The sequence below is a fragment of the Dipodomys spectabilis genome, unplaced genomic scaffold (genome assembly GCF_019054845.1).
Source record: "Dipodomys spectabilis isolate Male_0828 unplaced genomic scaffold, ASM1905484v1 ptg000015l, whole genome shotgun sequence".
NCBI classification, from domain to species: domain Eukaryota; kingdom Metazoa; phylum Chordata; class Mammalia; order Rodentia; family Heteromyidae; genus Dipodomys; species Dipodomys spectabilis.
The window spans coordinates 3,712,047-3,728,844 of record NW_024870692.1 but is presented as its reverse complement, the minus strand read 5'-3'; the positions used below and the strand labels follow the sequence as shown (position 1 = coordinate 3,728,844).

The 16,798-nt window shown below is 43.4% G+C and overlaps 1 long non-coding RNA gene across 1 annotated transcript; it reads right to left on the bottom strand.

Annotated features, from left to right (window-relative positions):
• Positions 1 to 508: 508 nt before the first annotated feature.
• Positions 509 to 1,622, bottom strand: LOC122095418. Its single transcript, XR_006145128.1, has 2 exons — positions 1,314 to 1,622; positions 509 to 685 (listed from the first exon to the last, which is right to left on the bottom strand). It is a non-coding gene; the product is annotated as an uncharacterized LOC122095418 (long non-coding RNA).
• Positions 1,623 to 16,798: the final 15,176 nt, after the last annotated feature.

The window sequence follows — 16,798 nt, the reverse complement described above, 5'->3', positions numbered from 1 at the left end:
GAAGGCTCGGCCTCTCAGGTATGTCTGTCGTACACACAGCCGTGCAGCTCATGGAGGCTTTAAAAGGCCAAAAATGGCCGCAGAACACAACTAAACGTGCGAGAACAGACCGCAGTGCCCCGGCCTCAATAGCCAGTTTCTCTGATTGTCCCGGAGACCTCAAGGTGACCCACAATGACAAAGCCCACGGGATCGGTCAGAGAAACGCACCGTTCTGTCCACGGTTTCTGCAGGGATTGTGCAAGCCGGCCCTCCAGGCTCTCCCCGCCTATCCCCCGCTTCTACCCTCCTCCACCTCCACCCCTGGCCAATTCGGAGGCCCAAGGCCAGCGGGAGGCCGCGGTACCAACAGCCGCCGGTAGATGGCGCACGAAGCTACCGACTCAGCCCAGGAAGCCGTGAGCGGCTGTGAGGCTTAAAGACAAGCAAGGGTTTTGATTCATAAAAAACATAAATTCTACTTGATGAACAATAATAATAAAAGAAATTGACTACGGGCACCATACGATGAAATTTTTAATCCCTGAAACCAAGTCATTTGAGTTTATTTAATTTAATTTACTAAATTTGAATAACTGTGCTACTTAATGATGCATGGCCCGGCATTTAGGTGTAGGAGCTTCTAATAGCAGAGTGACTGTAGTCAGTGGCATTGTCGCCAGAGGACCCGGTCTGCATCTACAAGCTGTGTAAACAAATGGAGGAGAGAATAATTACACCCTGGGAGGAGGGAAGGCAGGGAGACTCTATGGAGGCCAGAGAGAGCCTAAGTTCAAAATATCCTCCCTTTCAGCAAATAACCCCCCCCCCCCAAGTACTCATCATTGTAGAGACTTTATTAAAATCAACCCCGCAGCCTAGCCTAAGCTAAGCACTTTCCAGGTGCATTTTTGGGTAGAAGGCCTCTTTCTTTCCTTTTTTCTTTTCAGGCTTTAACTCAGGGTCTGGATGCTGTAGCTGGTGATCTAGCACTTGAGATCACAAGCTCCACTTCCAGAAGTCCCATGTCTTAATAAAACAAATAAGTACTATGGATATATATATGGGGAATCTATTTTTTTCAATGGAGAAATGTACATTTTCAATAGCTGACAAATTGGAACACTGAGAAATCTAAAATCTGCTCATATTTTGATCAAATATAATTTCCTTGTAGCAATTTTGTACAAGGCCTCCCTCACTTTTCCCTCTGTGTACCTCCAGCACACACATTTGTTATGTTTGTACTAAGAGGTGCATGCATTTGCACAAACGGAGTTGCACATGCGCTTATTAAATCAAATATGGATGTGAGCGTATATGGGTTTACGTACACATGATGTCTGCATACCACTCTCTTCTATTGTTTTCAGCAACACTGATTCTGGCACCAGCTTGTTAGCACTTTGGAAGGGCCTTCATTAGCACTGGGAGAGTATCCAAAAAGAATCCAGAAAAATCAACACATGGCTGCTCTTGTTCTCACGATAAATGACAGCTTTCCTGGAAAACAACAACAGTCAAGAAGCAAAACAAAAACCAAAAAGCAACAAGAGTAGCAATAGCATGAATAGAGGAAGTCAGACATCACTAACTCGGATTTTTTTTTAATTTCTAATTTATTTATTTATTCAGTTTTTACGACTGTCTTCTGTTGCCACTGAGCCTTTGGGTACTTTCACACAATTAAAAATATAAATAACAAAAGTATATTAAGAACCCTAAGACAAAACAATCCTGCAGGCTTGTGTCTCTCTGTAGACCAGCCAGCATAAGCTGTCCATTACATCATAACGGCCCCAAATTGAAGGCTGTCCATGAAAACTTCTAAAGCACTCATTCTTGTTTCTTTTGGAACCCAAGATCTGAAAATATGAGAGTTAAAAAAAAAATAAACAGAATTTCTCTTCTCACCTGGAAGTCTAATCTTGAAACTAGTAGCAGGAACATGGCTTGTTTGAGAACTGCATGCATTGTCTACAACCATGCAATCCTGAGAGTCAAATACTGTGAGAAAATTCTGGTTTTCTAAACTATCCCAAACTGGTAACACTCAAAGTGTGTGCATTTGCTAATATGCCCTTTTCAATGCTTTAATAGATAATACATCACCCTTTTTTAAAATGTCTATTTCAAACTCTTTTAATGATGGCAGATATATCAGTAAATTCAATACATCACACTTTGAAGAAAAACAGGAACCAAACCAGAGGAGACATCAACTCAAAAAGTTAATTCTTTTTCATTCAGCTGTTAAAAACAACAGGGGGCCCTGTGCAATGATGGCTCATACCTGTAATCCTAGCTACTCAGGAGGCATAGATCTGAGTAAGATCTGCAGTTCAAAGTCAGCTCAGGGAAGAAAGTCTGTGAGATTCATATGTCCAATTAATTGCCAAATAGCTGGAAGTAGAGGAGAGGTTCAAGTGGTAGAGTGCTAGCCTGGAGCATAAAAGCTATGGTACAGTGCCCAAGACCTGGATTTAAGCCTCCGTACCATCACAACAATGGCAACAACAACAAAAAGTAGAAAATTGAAGTGTGCCTGGCCCTTTAAGTCTTGGTGCCTCTGCCCTAAACCAGCTATCACATTGGATCTCAAGCAAAGTGGGGTCATTGTGCTCTGGGCTCTAGCTCTTTGCCTTCTCTGTCTTCAGTTTCTCAGAGTTTCTTAGAGTTGTTTGTATGGGACGATCTTGAAGTTTTGTGGGTTTTCTTTCCCCAGAGAAAAGAACAGGAAAGCAGTGAAATAATTTTGAAAGGTTGGGGGAGTGAACGTGGAAAGGAACAAAGAAAAGAATCCATGCAGCTTGGGCCACAGTGTTGTGGTGTGTCCTCCTCAATGCTGTGTGTACGTGGGGGTGGGGGGATGGGGGGGAGCTGGACCTGAATAGTAGCAAGTCTGATCTTAAACTGAAGGCTTCTAGAAAGACCCTGAGGTTGGGAATGACAGCAGAAAGAAGGAAGCCAGGGACTTCCCAGTTCATTCATTCATTTTCTTCATCCCACAAACTTGTGTGAAGTGCTCAGAGGTAACAGGCACATGCTAAGATACAGATATGAAAAAGTAAACAAGAAAGATGGCTGTCATATTGTCTGACTTCAAGCCTGGTCAATGAACATAATTCTCTAATTCAGGAGGCATGAATAATATAACCTTGCAAATCTATGGACTGAGAATATTGGTCCCCAAATCTGACTATCCCCAAAATGGTGGATGCCTGGCCAGCATCTTAAACTGTCTTGGTATTGGATGCATGCTAAACACCCACTCTTCCAGGAGTTGAACCATCATTCCAAACGAGAGCTGAAGTATCTGTTGACAACAGTTCGTCTTTAGAAATGGCTCTGTTTCAGCCTATTGCTGATAATTATAATGAATAAGCTCACACACACACACAGTCTCATGTCTGACAGAATTGTCTCACTCACCAGTGAGGGCCAGAAAGCTGACTGAAAGGGTTCCAAAAGGAGAGATTTCCAAGTCGACGTAAGCCTACTTTTCAAAAACCTAGGCAATAACCCTACTCGCTTTCATCTCCTCCAAGATGAAGTTAGAGCAGACTGGTGTTTGGCAGAGAGACCAGTGTCAACACTCTATTTACTTATTTACTGGCACACTGGAAAGCGGCCATCATTTATGGCCCTTCATTCCCAAATACAGGGAGCAATGGTTCCTTCCAGCAATGCCTCTGGGCCACCTGACTGGCCTCTCTCGCCTCACAAGCCAAGAGGGGGAGTGGATCCAGGACATTAACTGTTGGCCACCATGTTTCGAATGCAGTTAATATTGCTTTTACTAGAGAAGATTGGGGGGGTTGCACATTCTCTGCAATGGTTTAACTCTCACAGAGGCAAGGCCTGGAATCTGCTGTATCCACACCCAACCCCTCAGATCCACGACCATTAAGCCTTTGTGGGTATTGTGTTTGATGGTGAAGTTACAATGTGCCATGAAGACCTTGGAGCGGGTCCCAAAGCATTTCATATGCACATAGATGATGATACACATGGGGACAATGTCCGCTTGAGAAAAAGCCAAAGTGGGATTTGTGTGAGTGGCACAGAGAGAAAGCAAGGAATGGGATGTGGGACCCTATAAAAATCTTCACAATGACAATGAGAGACTGAGAGTCTGACTGACTGAATGAGAGTCACTAGGTAGAACAACAGAAATCAGAACCTTTTAGAACCAATGGGTTCTTAGTGATTATTGAGGCTGACCTCTTCATTTCACCAATAATGTTTACATTTTTAGGGAAAAGTTCTATTTGTTTCATTGGTGATACTTCAAATCTACATCCATATATTGTGTTTTGCTCAGAATCACAGCTCTTCTTTATTACTAAAGGAAGATTCTGAACTAAAAGTTGCTCCCCAAGGTCTCCGAAGTGCTCATTCTCTCAGTGGGCACATATCAACAACACCAGATGGATTTGCTTAAAGTTTTAGATGTGCAGACATGTCACCAAAGGTATACATGCCTCAGTTCACTTCTAGACTAAGGTGGTAGGCTTGTTTTGTTAGGAGCCTAACTGACCCTTTCCAAGGAGTAATGGAATTATAGAATCTTCCCTCCCCACCCCCCCGCACCCCCCCCACCCCAGCCCATGTTACTAGGCAAATGCTCTACCACCAACCAGGGTTTCTAGAAATAATCAATGGCAGAACATCTACCAACCACTGGTGGCAGATCACACATTGTAGGGCAGAAGAAGATGCAGAGCAAACTAAGCAAATCCTAGACATGAGAGAGCGAGAGAGCGCTGCATACTAAGTACTAGAACCAGGGTTGTCATGAAGTCTAGGCAGCCTTCAGCTGCGACTTCCCAGGTTGTCCCCACTTATAGGCAATTTCACGGGAAGCAGGTTGTGGACATACCATGTAAGTTACTAAAGCTCGCTTGGCTGCCACCATGGCTAGAGCATGAAATTGCCAGTTTGCTCCACAGCCTCTGAATTCAGAGCAAAATTGCCACCAGCTGTGCTGAAACTGACTCTCTCTTCCCTATCACAAGTGAGGAGCAAAATATCATGGATAACAATGCACTTGGAGGAAATCCCTTCCACTGACTTCGTCAAAGCTGACCACAGTCAAAGCCAACCAAACCATTCACTCCTGGAAATGCCATCATCTGATCTCAAAAAAAGATCCTACACAAGGAATGAAGATTCCAACACATGGAATGAGGAGACCAGATTGGAGGTCCAGAGAACATATAATTAAAATATAAGGCTGGAGACTGGTAGGTTACACCTATTATTCTAGCTACTCAGAAGGCTGATATCTGAGGTCTGAGGTTTGAAGCCAGCTGGGCAGGAAAGTCTGTGAGACTATTTCCAGTTAGCCCCCAAAAAGTCAGGAGTGAAGCTGTGGTTCAAGTGGTAGAGCTCCAGCCTTGAGCAAAAAAAAGCTGAAGGACAGCACCCAGACCCTGATTTCAAGCCCCAGTACAGGAAGGAAGGAAGAAAGAAGGAAGAATGGAAGGAAGGAAAGAAAGAAGGAAGGAAGGAAGGAAAGGAGGGAGGGAGGGAGAAAGGGAGGAAGGGAGGCAGGGAGGGAGGGAGGGAGGGAGGGAGGGAGGGAGGGAGGGAGGGAGGGAGGGAGGGAGAATGAAAAAAGGAAAGGAAAGAAATTATATCCTTTAGAGAAATGTGATAGCGAATGTTTTTTACCAGCTCATACTTTAATCAGTATTGGCACAATGAGCTAAAGGTATATGTGTACTCCTGAAATAGTTTGTTTCTTCTTCTTCACCCTGTGTCTTGCACACATCACTCCCTCTGCAATTGCTGTCTGCAATTCATCTTAAACCAGCTCCTGTTTATCCTTCAAAACTCAAACCAAATGTTCTTCACAGTGACAGCTTACTCAGTAAGTAGGAGGAATCCCATTCTGTAGTTCCAGATAAAAAATACCATATATTACATGTGTATGGTTACCATTCGTCACATTGAAGTGTAGGAATAGTGAGAAAATAGCATGAGCTTTGGGAGTCAGAATAAAGTCACCCTATACTACCTTTTTTACATACAAGCTCTGTTTTCTGTGTCCTTAGCAAATTATCCTTACACCATTCACAAAATGGGCGGGGGGGGGGGGGGGGGGGGGGGGGAGGGGATGGTCATCTTGCCTGCTTTGGAAAGTAGAATGTAAATGTGGTATGAAATTAGAAAATAAAATCCCAGTCAGTATGACTGCAATTAAACTAGTCCTTGCTTCTTCCTCCTGTATCTCCCCTCCAAACAAAAAAAAAAAAAATCTTTTCATTTTTTTTATGTCCCAAACAAAAAACCTTGACCACCTTGGGACTTAAAACATAGAAACTCCATCTCAATAAGCCCATCATAAACTGATGACATCATACATTGAAAATATACTTAGCTTACGACATTTGTCACACACCGCAGCTTAGCACTCCAATGCACTGTGGAGTGGCAGTATTCACTCCATCACAATCTCACCCGTTATTGTGGGTAACAAAAGACTGAGCACCACGGTCCCCTCTCTCTGCCCAGCATCACAGGAGAATATCAGATGGCCACTAGCCTTGGGAAAAGAACCAAATTCAAAAATCCAAGGTACAGCTTACGTAGAAGGTATTGTTTTTAACTACTGTGAACTCTAAAGGTCCATCTAGTCTAAGTCAGCGGTTTAGGCAATGAATGTGATGACTAAGAAGAAAAAGGGACCCGTTTTCCATTCATAAGATGATGGTGGGCTTACCAAGGGGCCTGCACCAAAAGCAACTGACTAATTGATCAAGAAAGAAGTTTAGAGGTAAAAAGTAGCAAGAACCCAAAGAGTCCCACTTACCTGCCCCCCCCCCCATCTGCTCCCAGACCAAGGCTATCCAGCATTTCGCACTGCCCTATGTGCTTACCTGCTTAGGAGTTGCAGGATCTGCATTTCCACTGGTCTCTTTACCCCCTAGAACTGGAGACCAGTGTCAGTCTTTGTGGCTTTTTTTTTTTAATATGAATGAATCTCATCCAGTGATTAGTGGTTAAAGGTAATTTCTCATCATCCCCACTAATACGGCTTCATTCAAATTGGAAATGATAGATGATTAACAGGCACGAGAAAACATGTTGTGCTACATTGAGAAAGAATGCAAATGACAAAAGCATGTTGCCTTCTGGACAGGCAGGGAAATGGCGTATAGCAGCACGCACCGGGCTTCTTGCACCTCCGTGTCTGGCTAGACGGTTTTATGGCATTTAGCTGCAGTGCGCGAAGGCACCCACGGCATCCTGTAACTCTCACAAAACACTGTTCTCATGTGCTAATGGTAACCGAATCAGAAACACATGGATTTAATTTCCTTCAAAATACCCACGGGGATAAAAATCAATGCAGGAAAGCTATTTGGCTAACTCTATTTGGAGCTTTTCTGCGCCCAAAAAACATTGTGAGAAATAGTTGGAAATGGCTGCTGAGCTCCAAATACCATCAGGTTGATCCACCCGCCCCTTTCTCATCCCCCCACAAGCAGACCTAGCCTAATGTGATGCGAAGCCAGGCTGTCTTTTTGGAGAGAGGCAGGTGCTTGCTGTGTGGTACCGTCACGGCTGCCATCTCTACAGATTTCCTGCTTTGTGCTATTAGTTCATTTGCTCAGCGTCTCCCACCCTACTGCCGTCAGGGAGATCTCGTTTTGGCAGCAGATCGGGATCCCTGCCTGAAAGTTGATAGAGGTTGAGCTATTTGCAGAAATAATGCTTTCCAGACGTACTAAACAGTACCCCTCTTTCCAGATGGAGTGGCATTAGTGTTGCTTCCAGCCATTTCCTCACCTTCTGGTATACTTGTCAGTTCTCCCATATGTACCACAAGCCTTCTGTATTCTGGGGAATCTCAGAAAACTGTTCAGATCCTCAGCTTCTCACTGCTTGCATGCAAAAACGCGCCCAGGCATGCGCATGTGTGCGCACACACACACACATTTACACAGCCTCCATTCTTATGTATGCACAACCATTTTTCTTTCCCCACCTCCTGGGAGTCAACTTAGATTTTATGAGAGAGCTAATCACTGAAAGTGATAGTTGAGCAGCTCTGGGAATTAGCCCAGCATGAATGCATGGGACGTGGAAGAAGTCCCTTGCCTTTGGTGATTTTTTTTTTCTACCAGCAGTAGTTCTCGTTATTCATGTTGCCTTTGGTGGCCTCTAGTTTCGATGTCTGAGGCGTCTCTTGGCCCAAAACAGACCTTAGGCTAGTTATCTTATGGCCTTGCTATGGTTTGCCTGTCCTTTCCAAATCTCCAGTTATTAAATTGAAGAAGGGGGATATTTAAGTGGCGATTGGGTTGTGAAAACTGCCTCGGGAATGGATTAATGCTGCTCTCCTGGAAGGTGGTCAGTGTGATACGGTGAAAAGAATAAATTCTCTGTCTTCATACTCCTTTGCCTTTCTGCCTCCCTCCAGGGGATAACACAGCAACAAGGCCCTCACCAGATGCCTACCACACTTGCAGAGTCCCCAGACTCCTGAATGATGGACAAGTAAACTTCTAAGGAGTTTACATCTACTCCTGGCTACAGTGACAGTTACAGTGACGGGAAATGGACTGATAGCCCCCACAGATAAGACACTTTGGACACTTAGACCTCAGAACTTCACTTTTGTGTGCTATTTCCATTGAGAAATGCCCAACCCACCAAATTTTCTTAATTTTGAGTGGTTTCATGGAGCCCACCTGGTACTTCAAGCCATTCACAAATTGAGGCCCCTCACAGCTCTGCAATTCAATGCCCTCAGGAGCCTCAATGCTCCTGTTCAAACCATTCAAACCATCTATCTTCTTAGGGGCCAGTTAAAGCACTGAGCCATCTATGTCCAGGATGAATATCTAGGATGGAAGATGCTCCATTTTGTTACCATAAGAATCTTCTTTGCTTTGCCATTCTGTCTTCTTTATAATTTCTTCCTAGGCTGAGCTAGCCTTTTGATGGAGAGAAGGTTTGGGAGGAGAATGTGTTATTTGTGTGTGGCTCTCCTTCTCCATTATTTTCAAGAATTGATTTGGCTTCCTTTCTTCCCTTAACTGCTTTCAAGTTGGAAAGGTTTGTTCAAAAATCTCAAACCAACCTGTTCTTGCTTTCTATGTAAACGTAGAGAGGGTAAACGTAGAGAGCTTAACCCCGCTGTTTCTAAACACTACACAGATACTCTGAAAGCCAAGTTGAGTAATGAGTCCAAGTACTAAACACAACGAAAACAAAATGAGAAGAAAAGGCTCACTTAACAAGTGCAAACTGGCAAAACTGATCATTCCTCTCCATCTCAACTCTTCCTCTTTTTGCTGACAAGTCAGCTCTTGAATGATTACTCAGAATCAGCACATCCTGTACAACCCTAAGCAAGCTACTTCTCATTTCTGTGCCTCAGATTCCTCACCTGAAAGGTGAGACTAACACTAATAAGTTTGCTCCATAGGTTTGAGGTTGGGATTAATTGGAAAAGGTACTTAAAGCATCTCGTTCACGTGTGGAATGGATTAAGTAATTTCCTATCCTCAGAAAACATTATTGCTGTGCTTTTGGAAACCAAAACAACCTGGGTTCTCAATCCAGCAATTGCCATTGAATATTTGTAGAGGATATTTATGGCATGTGGGTCATTGTAATCATTGACTTTCTTGACTTTGCCTTGTGAGTTGAGTCACTGGCAGGCCCTCACATATGAGCTACACCTGGAGAGCTCATTTTCTTCTCAGACATCCTAGTCTACCTCTTAATCTCCACATGTATTGATCTTGCTAAAATAACAGGTAGATCATTTTGCAATTGTCATGCCCCACTGGGGCACAACAACCCAATAACCACTCTTCTCAGCCAAGTGTTCTTCTTTCCTTCTTGACCAAGTTTCTACATGCCTTAAATCTTACTTAAAGCTTTATAGTTTTCCCAGATACTTCTTAATATCTCCAAACATTTCCCTTTAATCATGCAAAAACCATGAAAACTGGAAGTTTTCACAAGTTCCAGCAATTTCTTTAAACATTTCATTGTGCATTCTGTGACTTGACTTTTGTATACATGAAGCCTAAAGGTACCAAACATCTCTTCCATATTCATTTTCCTATAAACACCTTCTTTAATTCCTGCACATTCCAAAGAGCAAAATCTTGCCCTCCATAATTCTTTCTGCCATAGCGATTGATAAAAGTAAATAAAACATACTAGACACTACCTATCCAGCTCCAGATTTCATCAAGGGAAATGCTTCTTACAGTAGGTAGGATGCAGAGCAGGAAAAAGGGGGCTTCTATTTAGTCTGAGGTGGGAGTAACCAGTTGATCAGCATAATATACCAGCTACTTTCAAGGGAATACCTTAAACAACTCCATCAATATTGATTTATTTTAACCAGGTGATATGTTAATGAGCCAACCCCCTTACTCCCTGGATGCCACGACTTCTCAAACTAAGAGAACACACCACCTTTACTAGGAAAAGGGGGAAAAATCACTAGAAAAGCCAGAGCGTTGACACTAGCAGGTGAGTCTAATTCTCTTTGTCCTGTGGATAGGTGCCGCACTGGGAGAGCTCCAAGTGCATAGAGCTGATTTTTGCTGTCATCAGAACTGACCCTCCGCTCCCCAGGAGGCCCTTGGCCTGTCTGTTACAATGACAGGGAAAGGAGCCAGGCTTCAACTCAGGGCCCTCAGATGTGCAGCACAAGAGGCCACGTTCAACCCCAACAGGGGCACTGGATCACATGAATTTTTAAAAGTAAAACAACTGGTTGGGGAGAGGGGAGGGAAGGCGAATATATTCTTACTTTTTCTCCCCCTGTGAAATCCCCATGGAGGAAACGCATGGCCCAGAGTGTTGATTTTGGCCTTGGCATACACAGCGCCTCTGTTCCAAGGATGAGCTGACACGTGCAGATGTGCAGATCAGCCATTTCCAAAGGTTAATTAAATATTACCATTGTTTTCCAAGCTATTAATGTCTGTTCTTTTATTTCTTCATACCAAAGGCTTTCCTCAGTCAAAAAGCCAGGTTTGAATTTGCTGTGCAGTCTCTGCCCCTTTGAAAACCCAGACAGAAAATGTCCAAGGAGTCTAGAAAGAGAAGCTGCTAGGCTAGGCTCAAAACAAAGCTCTCAGCCTATGTTGCCTGAGGTAGATGAGGGGGAGCCCCTGAAATGCTTTCTCAGCTCCAGCTAGCAATCAGAACTGTGTCATTTAAGGAAAGTTCCATAAAGGGGCCAGGAAGAAATTCTCTGCTCTTTCCACATAATTGACTGTGTTGTAGCTCAAGACCTAGGCAGACTTGGCCTTCATTGATTCTGAGCGAGCATCTAAATGGACAATGAAGACAGAGTCAAGAACATGTCACATTTTGCACTGTCTGTCTGCCCCTGCCATCTCCAAATGGCATGGTTCTTTCCTTGCCTAGGATACGACAAAAGAGATAGGGATTCTAAGATGGACGACAAAGGCTAATAAGATAGAGGTCAGGGAGAGGACAAGGTTCCCTCCGGCAGGAAGTGCCACCCTCTGTGAGTGCAGTTTACAAGAATCCTGAGCCATGATGAGCACAGCAGTCTGCAGGAAATCTCTACAGACGACCCATCTTCCAGGGAGAGCAAGACATGTTTTGTTTGCAAAGTAATAATGCCTCCTTGGCCATGAGGAGGAAGCAGTGGACTTGCAGCATAATGAATGAAAAACAAAGGAATAGAATGAAGATGGGTGATGATGGAGTGCCACAGGTGAGTAGGGGCTGGCACAGATGGGCAGGGATAAGAAAGTATGGCAGCAAATCTGGTGCTCATGGGTAAAGTTGGAGGAATACCTGTGCTGTGCTGCACGGCCTCACTCACACGCACTTTAAGCCCTCTGAAATCCCATTCTCTGCAGGCTACAGATGATGACCATGAATGTAAGCTGGACAGTTAGAAGATGTGGATTCAAAGCCTATCTCCATCACTCCCTCAGTACATTTTAATCATCAGTGTGTGTGTGTGTGTGTGTGTGCGTGCGCCAGTCTGGGACTTGAACTCAGGGCAGGGCCTGGGTGCTAGCCCTGAGATTTTTTGCTGAAGTCCTTCACTCTACCACTTGACTGACAGCTCTACTTCCCACTTTTTTGCTAGTTATTTGGAAACAATAGTCTCATGGACTTTTCTGCCTGGGCAGGTTTCCAACCATGATCCTCAGATCTCAGCCTCCTGAGTAGAGCTAGGATTACAGGTGTAAGCCACTGGGGCTCCTCTACTCGTTTACTAAATCTTTTTCTTTCTTTCTTTCTTTCTTTCTTTCTTTCTTTCTTTCTTTCTTTCTTTCTTTCTTTCTTTCTTTCTTTCTTTCTTTCTTTCTTCCTTCCTTCCTTCTTTTTTTGGTGGTCCTGGGGCTTCAAATTAGGGCCTATGTACTGTCCTTGAGCTTCTTTTTGCTCAATACTAGCCCTCTACTACTTGAACCACAGTGCCATTTCTGGCTGTTTCTGAGTAGTTTATTGGAGTTAAAAGTGTCACTGACTTTCCTGCCCGGGGTTGACTTCAAACCATAATCCTCAGATCTCAGCCTCCTAAGTAACTCATTACAGGCATGAGCCACTAATGCCTGACCTTACTAAATCTTTTTAATATACCCTGTTTCCTATTTCCACATTTCATCTGTAAAATGGAAATATCGTGTGCTGTATAATATTGTTAAAATGACAAAATTAAATACAAATATAAAAGGTTCATAGTATCTGGACAATACTCTTTTATTGATTGGAGGAAGGAGAGAAATAAAGACAGGGGGCAAGCTTGGGAACGTTCATGGGGAGGGAGGAGAGAGCGGGAGAAAGAGGGGAGAACTCTGCAAGAAGACAAGGAGATAGAAGGAAGATGGAAGAAAGATACTGGGGACGAGGAGACCCAGCATAGAAGAAAAGGAAGTGTTGCAAGGGAGGGAAGAATTCAGGGAGGGTGGGCTGGATTCCTTTTAATCTTCTGGAGCTGATAGCAAGGGCCTTAGGATTCTGGGCTCAGTCCTCCTGTGTGAAGCTGCATACAGGCTTTGTTGTTCCTGACCCAAGGGTCCTGTCTGCTACCGCTGTTCTGACTCCAGCTCCCCTAGCTAAAAAGCCTTATGTCCCTTTATACACCAGCTATTCCCCAGGCCTCCCAGAGCTAAGCCCCTGCATGGTATGAGATTGGGAGGTAGAGACAGCAAACATCCGTTTACAGATGCAAGCAAAAACTAAAGGAGAGGATACATCCATATATATATATATGTGCCGGAGAAAATTGTTTGGTCCTGTACTCATGTGGTTTGTGGACATGTGTGTGAGGAAAATCATGTCATAGTGATAGGTGTGGGGACTTTAAACTGAATTTTTGCCAACCAAGTGTGTAGTGCCATCTATGTGTGCTGGGCCCCCTGGGAAGTGGGGGATATGTCAGAGAAGCCCATGCTTCTCACCTAGCATGGGGGAGCAGAGACAAGAGATAGAACAAAATACCATGGCATGTCAGAGGGCTGTCCACAGCATCAGACATTCTTCTGCATACCCAGTAGAAAATTTCCTCAGGACTCATAGATACCTCAAGAACTCAAAATTTTGAGTAAGTCATAGGCAATGATTCATGTTCTTTAAAGAAGTTTCATAAACAAGTAAAACAAAACACATAAAGAAAACCAGAAACAGCAGCATTTCCCAAAAGTAGGCAAGAGAATATTTGCAAAAGAAATATACATTTCTAATAAACAAATGAAAAACAATGTTTAATCTCATTAATAAGCACATACAGTTGAGCAAAAACAAACTATTCTCTATTAAACAATAACTTAGCAAACTAAGAAAATCGATCCTTCTAAATGATGGCAAGGTACAACTGGGTATGTATTGTCATACATATTAATTATCTCATACATAAATTAATTATCTCAGGTAGAAAGCTAATATAGAAAGGTTTAATGAAATAGCCAGTCTCTCAGAAACTGTTTGTAGGTCTAAATATCCCGGTAGCATTTTTGGAAAATAGCTTAGAAGTTATCAATTACAAGCATCTAAAACTTCTGATGTCTGTGTAGTATTTTTCCCTTGAAAACAGAAAATTATTAACACTCCTCTTTGTAATTCCCAATTCTTTCTACTTCAGGAAATAATTGTTACTTCAGGGTCTTCTCTAATTTTAAAAAAAAACACATTTTAAACATGTTCAAACAATGAAGTGGTTTTCACTGTGTTGTCATATATTTTATCTCTTCCAGACAGTCCAATGAATCAGCCCTCACTTTTGTTTTTGTTTTTGTTTTGTTTTGTTTTCCTGTGGGGTTGTTGTTGTTGTTGCTGCTGCTGCCATCCTGGAGCTTGAAATTCCGGGTCTAGGCACTGTCCCTGAGCTTTTATCCTCAAGGATAGAGATCTACCATTTAAGCCACCACTCCACTTCTGGCTTTTTGGTGATTAATTGGAGATAAAAGTCTCACAGATAGGACTTTCTTGCCCAGTCTGGCTTTGGACCTCAATCTTCAGATCTCAACCTCCTGAGAGCACTGTCAAGATTGTTGAGGTCTAGTGACTTGTTTGGCCTGTTTTCTGGTGCTGGGACCCAAACCCAGGGTTTTGTGTATGCCAGGCTTACCCTCTACCACTAAACTGTAGCCCCAACAACAGTCCTCTTACCAAACAGCACTAAATGTCTGGGACTGTAACAAAGTGATTATGTCCTCCGCAGAGATGAGGACATAGTTATTGTGTGAGAGGAAATGGCCTCCTACATCCTGTGGATCCGAGTCATGCGGCCAGGGGACGGTCTGCTCCACCTCTCTTCTATCTTGGAATTTTTCCCACTGCCCTTTCAACAAAACACATATTCCCTCCTTCAAGATTTCCTTCTTTCCTGGGCAGGAGTCCCTGTGCTTGGAAACCTGCCCCATCCTATCCTGTCAAGCTGTCTCCTGCAATCATTCCAGCAGCTCCTGAAATCCTGCTTCCTCCACAAAGCCCTCCCCAGCTGAGAGCAAAGTGATTTTCCCCCGGCTTCCCACCTGTTCTGAGCGTGGGCAGCTTCCTCCCTCCCCCCACCCTGGTGGACACCTAAGGGTAGGAGCCTGATGATGTCCTGCTCACTAAATGACTACAGTGTCCTGCACGTCCTTTTCCATGCATCTGCATCCATGACGGCAGAAGCGCATGTTTATAAATGTGTTTTGCTTGTATCAGCAGTGCAGGAGAGCAGTGTGGTGGCTGTTTGTGTTCACTGGAAATGACCTTGCAGAGCATCATCAAGTTCAAAGTCTCACAGCTTGGAAATGAGGCTCGTGAATGGGTCAAGGTTGTGCTTGGTGAGACTGCCTTCAACCTTTCTTTCTGAGCTGTCTCAACCTTCCTTGAAATAAAGTAATACTCAAGCAAACTGGCAAGATTAAACCAAGAAGACTATCTCAGGTGCAGCTGCGGGTTTGCTTTATTTAAAAAAAAATTTAACAGGCAAATTTGAGCACTAAAATCCACCTTTCCGCATCATACATTTTCCTCCTTCGTGATTTGACAAGATTTTAATTGAACTGGATCCCACAAGATTAGAAATCTTGATATCTGAACTACAAAACACCTTTGGCTGTCCAAATACATTTAACTTTTTTCTTTAATTTTTTAAAAATTTAAATTCTTTTTGAATGTGACTGTCCACTACATACCTGCATTTCACATTTCTTTCACCTTCTACTTTTAAGAATCTAATGAACTTCTTCAGGTAGAGAGGAAAACAAATGTGTTTGTGTTAAGGCACCCCTAGAATGCTAAATCACACAGAGTTCATCATGCCCCCCATTCCTTCTACAAACCGGTAGCTGGAATATTAACAGACAGGCAATGTAAAACAGGACAATGAAGAAATTGTACAACTTTCTCCGTTATTTTATCGTATTCTTTTTCTTAATGTGATGCATGGATTTTTCAAAACCTCATTTTAAATCTCATAGAATAAGGTGAGACACAAAGACATTTTGTACATTATCATGTAAAATTACATTTCTGTAAGTCAGCAGCACCATATAAAAGCAAAGGATTTTTTTCCTTTGCAAAGAACAGGAGACATAGGATGAGGAACTCAGGCTCTAAATCTCGGGTCCAGCTGAGTGATGTTTTCTTGTTTTATATAGGCATGGACAAAATATCCCATGAAGGCTGTACAATAATATATACTATAAAGTATAGATGCTGGAAAATGGAAGTACAGTCTGTTTTAGCATTTCTGCTTTCTAACAAACCAGTGAGGATACAGTGTCCTCCTTCATCTGTCTGCTTACATTGCTGGTGCATTCACACCCACTGCGTCGTGGGTCACCTGAACAAGACCTTGGCAGACAGACGGTAAAGCAGGTGAGCGGCGCTGACTGCTGAACCCCACCTCCCTCCTCCCTGGGCCATTTGACTTGATCCAAGGGCATCCTTGAGAGTGTGGAGAGATGAAGGATGGTTCTCCTCTGGAGAGGCAAGGCAGGGCAGTGAAAACCCACAGGTCCTGGTTCTGCATAGCCTCTGTGAAGCCAAGGAAACCACCCCCTTCCATAGCAAGCAGACAAGCCTCTCCCCAGATCCAGAAGATCAGCAATAATTGATTTGGCTTCTGGCCCATACCCTTCTGGTGCAAAAGCTCCTTCCGATTTGTTCCTGTCCTCCCTTCTCGTGACACCACACGTCTGATTAAAATCAGTAATGCGCTAGTCTTGGAGTGGAAAGGCACTATTTATTTCTGTCAAGTTCTGCTTGGAAGGTTCGAGGCTTCCTTCTATCAGACATTTTCCTAGTAAACAGAAAAGTTACCCATATTGTCATGCTTGCCCTGACCTGCAAGCTAGTG